The following is a 13280-nucleotide window of genomic DNA, read 5'->3' as shown; positions in this document are numbered from 1 at the left end:
ATCAGTATGTTACAGAGCTGCAATCACTCAGTAAAACCTGTGAGTTTAGTGATTTAAAGGATTCACTGATTAGAGATCGTATTGTCTGTGGAATACTTGATAATGGACTCAGAGAGAGACTGCTGAGAGAGCAAGACCTAACACTAGAAAAGGCAGTGACTATGTGCAGATCTGCAGAAATAACTAGATTTCAAGCCAAAAAAATACACAAGGAAGCTGATGTACAGCACGTACATGTGGTGCAGAAAACAGAGCCAAGCAAACCTCCATTCTTAAGAATGAAGCAGTCTAAGCCACAGTCTAACAAGGAAATGTGTAGTAGATGTGGAAATGCTCACAATCCTAAAATGTGCCCTGCTTATGGTAAAACCTGCATGAAATGTGGTAGACTTAATCACTTTGCCAAATGCTGTAAAATGAAAAGTGAAACCAAAGTGCATGCTATTAAACAAACAGAGGAATTCATTGTGGATTGCATTGAACTTTGCAGTGCAGATAAGAAAGAATTGATTGCCCCTTTAACTGTGAACGAGATTGTAATTCCCTATAAGCTTGATACTGGCGCGCAGGTGAATTTAATATCGTTTCAAGACTACTGTATAAGACTTTTAGAGTAAAACCTAAAATTCATCCAGCCAAAGTGAAAGTTACCGGGTACACTGGGGAGGAAATTCCTGTGAAAGATACATGCTTAGGGACACTGAAATATAAGGTACAACAGTTTAAAACATCTCTACTGATTGTGGATAAAAATGTGCAACCGATTCTAGGATTAAGTTCCTGTGAGAAACTAAGCTTGCTAAAGAAAGATTTTATGTTGACATCACAAGTAGAAGATGACTGCAAATCGATGTTTACAGAATACAGAGACTTGTTTGAAGGTCTAGGTTGTTTGCCTGGAGAGCATAAAATAAATATAGACACGCAAGTTTCTTCAGTGATACACCCCTGTAGAAAAGTGCCGTTTGCGCTGAGAGAAAAACTGAAACAAGAGTTAAATCGTATGGAAGCCTCGGGTGTGATACAGAAAGTTGATGAGCCTACTGAATGGGTAAGCTCCTTAGTAATTGTTGAAAAGAAAAATGGACAACTCAGAATATGTCTAGACCCCAGAGATTTAAACAAAGCTATTAAACGAGAACATTTAAAACTACCAACCAGAGATGAAATCATGTCGCAATTTGCGGGAGCAAAATGGTTCAGTAAATTGGACGCATCATCAGGATTCTGGCAAATGAAGCTAGATGAAGCCAGCTCAAAGCTTTGTACATTTAATACACCAGAAGGTAGATACAGATTTGTTCGACTACCATATGGAATATTGTCTGCTCCAGAAGTATATCACAAAAAGATACACATGATTTTTGAACATATTCCAGGTGTTGAAACAATGATGGATGACATTGTCTGGGGATCTATAAAGGAAGAACATGATTCTAGATTGAGACAAGTAATGGAACTTGTCAAGAAAGTGAATCTAAAGCTAAACAAGGACAAATGTGAATTTGGAATAAATACACTTACATTTATGGGCGACGTGGTCTCGGATCAAGGTGTAAAACCAGACCCAAGGAAAATATCAGCCATAGTGAACATGGAACGTCCTAACAACAAAGACGGCGTCAGAAGATTCCTAGGAATGATTACTTACTTAGAAAAGTTTATTTCTAAACTCTCTGAATGAACAGCCTCTCTTAGATGGTTGTTGGACAAAGATAACGAGTGGATGTGGTCACATGAACATGAAGTAAGTTGGCAAAACTTGAAACAGATCATTACAGAGCAACCAGTGCTAAAATTCTTTGATCCTGCGAAAAGAATAAGAATTTCAGCATATGCTTCGCAATTTGGCCTAGGCTCAGTGCTGTTACAAGAACATGAGGATACATGGCAACTAGTAATCTATGCATCAAGAGCACTGACAAGTGCTGAAACAAGGTATGCTCAGATAGAAAAAGAACTTCTAGCGATCACATATGCATGTGAGCGATTTCATCAGTTTGTATATGGTCAAACGTTTACAGTGGAAACTGACCACAAGCCATTGGTAGCTATTATGACTAAATCATTACATGACTGTCCCATGAGAATTCAACGAATGCTTATCAGACTACAGAAATATGATGTACACTTGCTGTACTGTCCCGGCAAATACATGTACATTGCTGATACACTTTCTCGTGCTGTGGACAAAAGTGAAGGTTCCAAAAGTCTGATGGATGAAAAGATAGAAGCCTATGTTAATTTGATCATAGCTTCTCTACCAGTGTCTCTTGCAAGACAAGAACAGATTAGGAAAGAAACTGAGACAGATGACACAATGAAAGTGTTGAAAGATATCATTCTGAAAGGTTGGCCAGCAGAAAAACATGCGTGCCCACTGTCTAGCCATGATTATTGGATGTACCGCAGTAACCTTACAGTTGTCGATGGTATTATTTACAAAGGCAATAGGTTTGTCATACCTGCACGACTAAGAAAAACTAAGCTGTGCAAGATACATGAAGGCCACTTAGGAGAAGAAAAATGTAAGCGGAGAGCGCGTGAAGTTATGTATTGGCCAAGAATGAACCAAGACATAGCACAGACTACAGCTACATGTGAATTATGTCTTACGTATAGACCGAAACAACAAGTCGAGCCACTTAGTCCTCACGCAGTGCCAGAGAGACCGTACCAGAAAGTTGGCGCAGATTTGTTTGATTGTAATGGGAAAACATACATTGTTGTGACTGATTATTACTCTAACTACCCTTAGGTGAAGACACTACATACAACTACTAGTTAAGCCGTAATCAATTGCATTAAGTCAACCTTTGCCAGGCATGGTGTTCCTATGAAAGTGTTCACTGACAATGGTCCTCAGTTTTCCAGTGCTGAATTTAGACAATTTGCTGATGAGTGGGAATTTGTCCAAACTACGTCAAGTCCCCACTATCCACGCTCAAATGGGTTGGTGGAAAGTTCAGTAAAAACTGTAAAGAGTCTCATGAAAAAAGCTCAAGAAGGTAAAGAAGATTTCTACAAAAGTCTTTTAATCTACCGCAGTACACCTTTACAGAATAGACTTTCTCCTGCACAAATTCTGATGGGAAGGAGGATTAGAGCAAATCTCCCGATACATGATGAATTGCTTAATACACATAACTCAGCATTGGTCAGACTGAGTAAGGAATGTCAACAGGTGAAACAGAAACTGTTCCATGACAGGCGAGCAATAAGCTTATTTGATCTAAAATCGGGTGACCAAGTCCGTCTCAGAGATCACGAGAAAGGTATTTGGGTGCAAAAAGGTATTGTGGAAGCACAAGTAGCACCAAGATCTTATACTATATGTTCAGAGCGTGGAACGGAAGTTAGAAATCAAGTAGATTTAAGATCTCAACCTAACCATAATGAAGACAACATGACTGAAGAATACACTTCATCTGACACATATGATGATCCTCATAATGGTGAACAAACCACGATTCTAGAAAGGTCCAACATGGTCGATGAAACACAGACTATGTATTAAAGACCCAAAAGGGAAACACGCAGACCTGAGAGACTCATTGAAACGTGTTAGATGATGTTCTTAATATGACATTGTTAATTGTTGCATTGAAGCGTACAGGGCTTATCTTTAAAGAAAAGAGGATGTGATGTTAGTGTATTAGAATGCTTAATATTTGTAGACATTCTATTACTAATATGTGTAAACCTGAATCTTCAGTGATGGTCCCTTATTATACCCCAACCACAGCACAGAGTAGACTTTCCCCTTATTATACCCCAACCACAGCACAGAGCAGACTTCTCCCTTATTATACGCCAACCACAACACAGAGCAGACTTCACCCTTATTATACCCCCATATTATATCTCAACCACAACACAGAGCAGACATCCCCCTTATTATACCCCAACCATAGCACAGAGCAGACTTCCCCCTTATTATACCCCAACCACAGCACAGAGCAGACTTCCCCCTTATTATACCCCAACCACAGCACAGAGCAGACTTCCCCCTTATTATACACCAACCACAACACAGAGCACACTTCCCCCTTATTATATCCCAACCACAGTACAGAGCAGACTTCCCCCTTATTATACCCCAACCACAGCACAGAGCAGACTTCCCCCTTATTATACCCCAACCACAACAAAGAGCAGACTTCCTCCTTATTATACCAAAATCACAGCACAGAGCAGATTGCAATCTTATTATACCCCCTTATTATACCCCAACCACAGCACAGAGCAAACTTCCCCCTTATTATACCCCAACCACAGCACAGAGCAGACTTCCTCCTTATTATACCCTCTTATTACACCCCAATCACAGCAAAGAGCAGACTTCCCCCTTATTATACCAAAACCACAGCACAGAGCAGATTGCACCCTTATTATACCCTCTTATTACACCCCAATCACAGCACAGAGCAGACTTCCCCCTTATTATACCAAAACCACAGCACAGAGCAGATTGCACCCTTATTATACCCCCTTATTATATCCCAACCACAGCACAGAGCAGACTTCCCCCTTATTATACCCCAACCACAGCGCAGAGCAGACTTCCCCCTTATTATATCCCAACCACAGCGCAGAGCAGACATCCCCCTTGTTATACCCCAACCATAGCACAAAGCAGACTTCCCACTTATTATACCCCAACCACAGCAAAGAGTAGACTTTCCCCTTATTATACCCCAACCACAGCACAGAGCAGACTTCCCCCTTATTATACCCCAACCACAGCACAGAGCAGACTTCCCCCTTATTATACCCCAACCACAGCACAGAGCAGACTTCCCCCTTATTATACCCCGACCACAGCACAGAGTAGACTTTCCCCTTATTATACCCCAACCACAGCACAGAGCAGACTTCTGCCTTATTATACGCCAACCACAACACAGAGCAGACTTCCCCCTTATTATTCCCCAACCCCAGCACAGAGCAGAGCAGACTTAACCCTTATTATACCCCCTTATTAAATCCCAACCACAACACAGAGCAGACATCCCCCTTATTATACCCCAACCACAGCACAGAGCAGACTTCCCCCTTATTATACCACAACCACAGCACAGAGCAGACTTCCCCCTTATTATACCCCAACCATAGCACAGAGCAGACTTCCCACTTATTATACCCCAACCACAGCAAAGAGTAGACTTTCCCCTTATTATACCCCAACCACAGCACAGAGCAGAGTTCCCCCTTTTTATACCACAACCACAGCACAGAGCACACACCCCTTATTATATCCCAACCACAGCGCGGAGCAGACATCCCCCTTATTATACCCCAACCATAGCACAGAGCAGACTTCCCACTTATTATACCCCAACCACAGCAAAGAGTAGACTTTCCCCTTATTATACCCCAACCACAGCATAGAGCAGACTTCCCCCTTATTATACCCCAACCACAGCAAAGAGCAGACTTCCCCCTTATTATACCACAACCACAGCACAGAGCAGACTTCCCCCTTATTTTACCCCGACCACAGGACAGAGTAGACTTTCCCCTTATTACTCCCCAACCACAGCACAGAGCAGACTTCTCCCTTATTATACGCCAACCACAACACAGAGCAGACTTCACCCTTATTATTCCCCAACCCCAGCACAGAGCAAAACAGACTTCACCCTTATTATACCCCCTTATTATATCCCAACCACAACACAGAGCAGACATCCCCCATATTTTACCCCAACCACAGCACAGAGCAGACTTCCCCCTTATTATACCCCAACCACAACACAGAGCAGATTTCACCCTTATTATACCCCAACCACAGCACAGAGCAGACTTCCCCCTAATTATACCCCAACCACAGCACAGAGCAGACTTCCCCCTTACTATACCCCAACCAAAGCACAGAGCAGACTTCCCCATTATTATACACCAACCACAACTCAGAGCAGACTTCCGCCTTATTATACCACAACCACAGCACAGAGCAGACTTCCCCCTTATTATACCCCAATCACAGCACAGAGCAGACTTCCCCATTACTATACCAAAACCACAGCACAGAGCAGACTTCCCCCTTATCATACCCCAAACACAGCACAGAGCAGACTTCCCCCTTATTATAACACAACCACAGCACAGAGCACACTTCCCCCTTATTATACCCCAACCACAGCACAGAGCAGAATTCCCCCTTATTATACCCCAACCACAGCACAGAGCAGACTTCCCCCTTATTATACCCCAACCACAGCACAGAGCAGACTTCCCCCTTATTATACCCCAACCACAGCACAGAGCAGACTTCCCCCTTATTATACCCCAACCACAGCACAGAGCAGACTTCCCCCTTATTATACCCCGACCACAGCACAGAGTAGACTTTCCCCTTATTATACCCCAACCACAGCACAGAGCAGACTTCTCCCTTATTATACGCCAACCACAACACAGAGCAGACTTCACCCTTATTATTCCCCAACCCCAGCATAGAGCAGAGCAGACTACACCCTTATTATACCCCCTTATTATATCCCAACCACAACACAGAGCAGACATCCCCCATATTATACCCCAACCACAGCACAGAGCAGACTTCCCCCTTATTATACCCCAACCACAACACTGAGCAGATTTCACCCTTATTATACCCCAACCACAGCACAGAGCAGTCTTCCCCCTTATTATACCCCAACCACAGCACAGAGCAGACTTCCCCCTTATTATACCACAACCACAGCAAAGAGCAGACTTCTCCCTTATTATACGCCAACCACAGCACAGAGCAGACTTCCCCCTTATTATACCCCAACCACAGCACAGAGCAGATTTCACCCTTATTATTCCCCAACCCCAGCACAGAGCACACTTCACCCTTATTATACCCCCTTATTAAATCCCAACCACAACACAGAGCAGACTTCCCCCTTATTATACCCCAACCACAGCACAGAGCAGACTTCCCTCTTATTATACCACAACCACAGCACAGAGCAGACTTCCCCCTTATTATACCACAACCACAGCATAGAGCAGACTTCACCATTATTATACCACAACCACAACACAGAGCAGACTTCCCCCTTATTATACCCCAACCACAGCACAGAGCAGACTTACCCCTTTTTATACCACAACCACAGCACAGAGCACCCTTATTATACACCAACCACAACTCAGAGCAGACTTCCGCCGTTATTATACCACAACCACAGCACAGAGCAGACTTCCCCCTTATTATACCAAAACCACAGCACAGAGCAGACTTCCCCCTTATTATAACACAACCACAGCACAGAGCACACTTCCCCCTTATTATACCCCAACCACAGCACAGAGCAGACTTCCCCATTATTATACCAAAACCACAGCACAGAGCAGACTTCCCCCTTATCATACCCCAAACACAGCACAGAGCAGACTTCCCCCTTATTATAACACAACCACAGCACAGAGCACACTTCCCCCTTATTATACCCCAACCACAGCACAGAGCAGAATTCCCCCTTATTATACCCCAACCACAGCACAGGGCAGACTTCCCCCTTATTATACCCCAACCACAGCACAGAGCAGACTTCCCCCTTATTATACCCCAACCACAGCACAGAGCAGACTTCCCCCTTATTATACCCCAACCACAGCACAGAGCAGACTTCCCCCTTATTATACCCCGACCACAGCACAGAGTAGACTTTCCCCTTATTATACCCCAACCACAGCACAGAGCAGACTTCTCCCTTATTATACGCCAACCACAACACAGAGCAGACTTCACCCTTATTATTCCCCAACCCCAGCACAGAGCAGAGCAGACTACACCCTTATTATACCCCCTTATTATATCCCAACCACAACACAGAGCAGACATCCCCCATATTATACCCCAACCACAGCACAGAGCAGACTTCCCCCTTATTATACCCCAACCACAACACTGAGCAGATTTCACCCTTATTATACCCCAACCACAGCACAGAGCAGTCTTCCCCCTTATTATACCCCAACCACAGCACAGAGCAGACTTCCCCCTTATTATACCACAACCACAGCAAAGAGCAGACTTCTCCCTTATTATACGCCAACCACAGCACAGAGCAGACTTCCCCCTTATTATACCACAACCACAGCACAGAGCAGACTTCCCCCTTATTATACCACAACCACAGCACAGAGCAGACTTCCCCCTTATTATACCACAACCACAGCACAGAGCAGACTTCCCCCTTATTATACCCCAACCATAGCACAGAGCAGACTTCCCACTTATTATACCCCAACCACAGGACAGAGCAGACTTCCCCCTTATTATACCCCAACCACAGCACAGAGCAGACTTCCCCCTTTTTATACCACAACCACAGCACAGAGCACACCCCCCCCTTATTATATCCCAACCACAGCGCAGAGCAGACATCCCCCTTATTATACCCCAACCATAGCACAGAGCAGACTTCCCACTTATTATACCCCAACCACAGGAAAGAGTAGACTTTCCCCTTATTATACCCCAACCACAGCACAGAGCATACTTCCCCCTTATTATACCCCAACCACAGCACAGAGCAGACTTCCCCCTTATTTTACCCCGACCACAGGACAGAGCAGACTTCCCCCTTATTATATCCCAACCACAGCACAGAGCAGACTTCACCCTTATTATATCCCAACCACAGCACAGAGCAGATATCCCCCATATTTTACCCCAACCACAGCACAGAGCAGACTTCCCCCTTAATAAGGAGGAAGTCTGCTCTGTGCTGTGGTTGGGGTATAATAAGGGTGAAATCTGCTCTGTGTTGTGGTTGGGGTATAATAAGGGGCCCTTATTATACCCCAACCACAACACAGAGCAGATTTCACCCTTATTATACCCCAACCACAGCACAGAGCAGACTTCCTCCTTATTATACCCCCTTATTACACCCCAACCACAGCACAGAGCACACTTCCCCCATATTATACCACAACCACAACACAGAGCAGATTTCACCCTTATTATACCCCAACCATAGCACAGAGCAGACTTTCCCCATATTATGCCCCAACTACAACACAGAGCAGATATCCCCTCTAATTATACCTCAACCACAGCACAGAACAGACTTCCCCCTTATTATACCCCAACCAAAGCACAGAGCAGACTTCCCCCTTATTATACCCCAACCACAGCACAGAGCAGACTTCCCCCTTATTTTACCCCAACCACAGCACAGAGCAGACTTCCCCCTTATTATACACCAACCACAACACAGGGCAGACTTCCCCCTTATTATACCCCAACCACAGCACAGAGCAGACTTCCCCCTTATTATACCCCTACCACAGCACAGAGCAGACTTCCCCCTTATTATACCCCAACCACAGCACAGAGCAGACTTCCTCCTTATTATACCCCAACCACAGCACAGAGCAGACTTCCTCCTTATTATACCCTCTTATTACACCCCAACCACAGCACAGAGCTGACTTCCCCCTTATTATACCACAACCACAGCACATAGCAGATTGCACCCTTATTATACCCCAACCACAGCACAGAGCAGACTTTCCCCTTATTACACCCCAACCACAGCACAGAGCAGACTTTCCCCTTATTATATCCCAACCACAGTACAGAGCAGATTTCCCCCTTATTATACCCCAACCACAGCACAGAGCAGATTCACCCTTATTATACCCCAACCACAGCACAGAGCACACTTCCCCCTTATTATACCCCAACCACAGCACAGAGCAGTCCTACCCCTTATTATACCACAACCACAGCACAGAGCAGACTTCCTCCTTATTATACCCCTTATTACACCCCAACCATAGCACAGAGCAGACTTCCCCCTTATTATACCACAACCACAGCACAGAGCAGATTTCACCCCTATTATACCCACTTATTATACCCCTACCACAGCACAGAGCAGACATCCCCTTTATTATACCCCAACCGCAGCACAGAGCAGTCTTCCCCCTTATTACACCCCAACCACAGCACAGAGCAGACTTCCCCTTATTATACCCCAACCACAGCACAGAGCAGACTTCCCCCTTATTATACCACAACCACAGCACAGAGCAGACTTCCCCCTTATTATACCCCAACCACAAAACAGAGCAGACTTCACCCTTATTATACCCCAACCACAGCACAGAGCAGACTTCCCCCTTATTATACCCCAACCACAGCACAGAGCAGACTTCCCCTTATTATACCCCAACCACAGCACAGAGCAGACTTCACCCTTATTATACCCCAACCACAGCACAGAGCAGACTTCCCCCTTATTATACCCCAACCACAGCACAGAGCAGAGCAGACTTCACCCTTATTAAACCCCCTTATTATATCCCAACCACAGCACAGAGCAGACTTCCCCCTTATTATACCCCAACCACAAAATAGAGCAGACTTCACCCTTATTATACCCCCTTATTATATCCCAACCACAACACAGAGAAGACTTCCCCCTTATTACACCCCAACCACAGCACATAGCAGACTTCCCCCTTATTATACCCCAACCACAGCACAGAGCAGACTTTCCCCTTATTATACCCCAACCATAGCACAGAGCAGACTTCCCCCTTATTATACCCCAACCACAAAACAGAGCAGACTTCACCCTTTTTACACCCCAACCACAGCACAAAGCAGACTTCCCCCTTATTATACCCCAACCACAAAACAGAGCAGACTTCACCCTTATTATACCCCCTTATTATATCCCAACCACAACACAGAGAAGACTTCCCCCTTATTACACCCCAACCACAGCACATAGCAGATTGCACCCTTATTACACCCCAACCACAGCACAGAGCACACTTCCCCCTTATTACACCCCAACCACAGCACAGAGCACACTTCCCCCTTATTATACCCCAACCAAAGCACAGAGCAGATTTCCCCCTTATTCTACCCCAACCACAGCACAGAGCAGATTCACCCTTATTATACCCCAACCACAGCACAGAGCACACTTCCCCCTTATTATACCCCAACCACAGCACAGAGCAGACTTCCCCCTTATTATACCACAACCACAGCACAGAGCAGACTTCCTCCTTATTATACCCCTTATTACACCCCAACCATAGCACAGAGCAGACTTCCCCCTTATTATACCACAACCACAGCAGAGAGCAGATTTCACCCCTATTATACCCCCTTATTATACCCCTACCACAGCACAGAGCAGACATCCCCTTTATTATACCCCAACCACAGCACAGAGCAGTCTTCCCCCTTATTACACCCCAACCACAGCACAGAGCAGACTTCCCCCTTAAAATACCCCAACCACAGCACAGAGCAGACTTCCCCCTTATTATACCACAACCACAGCACAAAGCAGATTTCACCCTTATTATACCCCAACCACAGCACAGAGCAGACTCCCCCCTTATTATACCCCAACCACAGCACAGAGCAGACTTCCCCCTTATTATACCCCAACCACAGCACAGAGCAGACTTCCCCCTTATTATACCCCAACCACAGCACAGAGCAGACTTCCCCTTATTATACCCCAACCACAGCACAGAGCAGACTTCCCCCTTATTATACCCCAACCACAAAACAGAGCAGACTTCACCCTTATTATACCCCAACCACAGCACAGAGCAGACTTCCCCCTTATTATACCCCAACCACAGCACAGAGCAGACTTCCCCTTATTATACCCCAACCACAGCACAGAGCAGACTTCCCCCTTATTATACCCCAACCACAAAACAGAGCAGACTTCACCCTTATTATACCCCAACCACAGCACAGAGCAGACTTCCCCCTTATTAAACCAAAACCACAGCACAGAGCAGACTTCCCCCTTATTATACCCCAACCACAGCACAGAGCAGACTTCTCCCTTATTATACCCCAATCACAGCACAGAGCAGACCTCCCCCTTATTACACCCCAACCACAGCACAGAGCAGACTTCCCCCTTATTATACCCCAACCACAGCAGAGAGCAGACTTCCCCCTTATTATACCCCAATCACAGCACAGAGCAGACCTCCCCCTTATTACACCCCAACCACAGCACAGAGCAGACTTTCCCCTTATTATACCACAACCACAGCACAGAGCAGAAAACAGAAGCCGGGTGAGTATAGGAAGATCAGAAGACTTCAGTGATGGCAGAAGACGGCGTTTTAGGTACCGCGCAGATGTCGCGCTGCGTGCCATGCTCACACATATGAATGGCACTGCAGGGTGCAGGGCACAGGGGGGGTGCCCTGGGCAGCATAGGACCCACAAATAGCACTTGCAGTGTGATACCCCACTCCAAGTGAGAACAGTTACGGTTTCTTTGTAAATACTGCCATTATATACATGCAGCCAGAGCATCATTGGCGACAGTGGAGTAGAGCTACAGAGCTAGCGCATGGTGAATGGGAACTCTCACCCACACGTTGGCTACCAGGGTGTCACATGCTGCTTCAGGGAGAGGCTGGCTCATGCTGGCTGGTGTGTGACAGTTGGTGGTCGTTGAGCATCCATTTTGAGAGGAGTGGCTAGCAGTGAGCAGAAGTGCTGCACTATTTACCCGGTGCTGACTACTGTTCCCGGTGACCAGAGAGGGAGAGCTAGAGATGGAGGGCAGCTGTGAGTCCTTCCCCAGTGAGCAGCAAGTGGAGAGTCTGCAGCCGGAGAGGCGGCACGGAAGGTGGCCCCAGCTTGGAGTGGCAGCCGAAGAGGGGTGAGCCAGCTGCAGCACTGATCAGGCTGTAAATCCCTAATTACTGCAATACTGACATCTCCAGGGGAATTAGAGCAGAGCTTCCCCAAAAGCTAGTTCATGACACCCCAGCAGCTTCATCAGACCTGTAAGTCACTTGGTTACTACAAGTATAGTAATGCCAGCATATCGATTATTGGAGATTGGGACACGTTAGCTCCTTGCAAAGTACCCAGTACACCCAGAGACAGGCAACCTCTTTTACTGATGGAGAGTCACAATATATAGTGCACTCAGGCCCGGCGCTACCCGCTCAGCGAAGGGATGCAGTGCAGGGAGGCGCTGGGACAGAGAGGCGCTTTCCCTGCTCTGAATCCCTTCACTGCTGCGCCGTCCTGTCCCCCCTGCTGCTGCTGTGTCTGTCACTGTATGACAGTCACTGGCAGCAGCGTCTGCAGAATCAAAAACCTCCTGCCTCCCCTCCCCGTGTGACAGCGGCTGAGTACGGGACAGACGGGGGCGGAGCTTAACGGGCCGAAAGGGGGCGGGGCTAAACGGGACAGAAGGGGCGGAGCTACACTGACCAGGCTGCAGTACAGAGGGAGACTGGCTTAGGTAAGTGGTGTGTGT

The 13280-nt window shown here is 46.3% G+C and overlaps 1 protein-coding gene across 1 annotated transcript in view; it reads right to left on the bottom strand.

Annotated features, from left to right (window-relative positions):
* LOC135057453 (pancreatic lipase-related protein 2-like) overlaps positions 1 to 13068 on the bottom strand; it is a 108483-nt gene extending 95415 nt beyond the window's left edge. The window contains exon 1 of the mRNA XM_063963346.1: positions 12378 to 13068. The gene's annotated coding sequence lies outside the window, so the exon portion shown is untranslated. The remainder of the gene's footprint in view (positions 1 to 12377) is intronic.
* Between the last annotated feature and the right edge of the window lie 212 nt (positions 13069 to 13280).

The sequence above is a fragment of the Pseudophryne corroboree genome, chromosome 3 (assembly GCF_028390025.1).
Source record: "Pseudophryne corroboree isolate aPseCor3 chromosome 3, aPseCor3.hap2, whole genome shotgun sequence".
Taxonomy (NCBI): domain Eukaryota; kingdom Metazoa; phylum Chordata; class Amphibia; order Anura; family Myobatrachidae; genus Pseudophryne; species Pseudophryne corroboree.
Note: the sequence above shows the minus strand (reverse complement) of the source record. Positions and strands in the feature narration are given on the sequence as shown.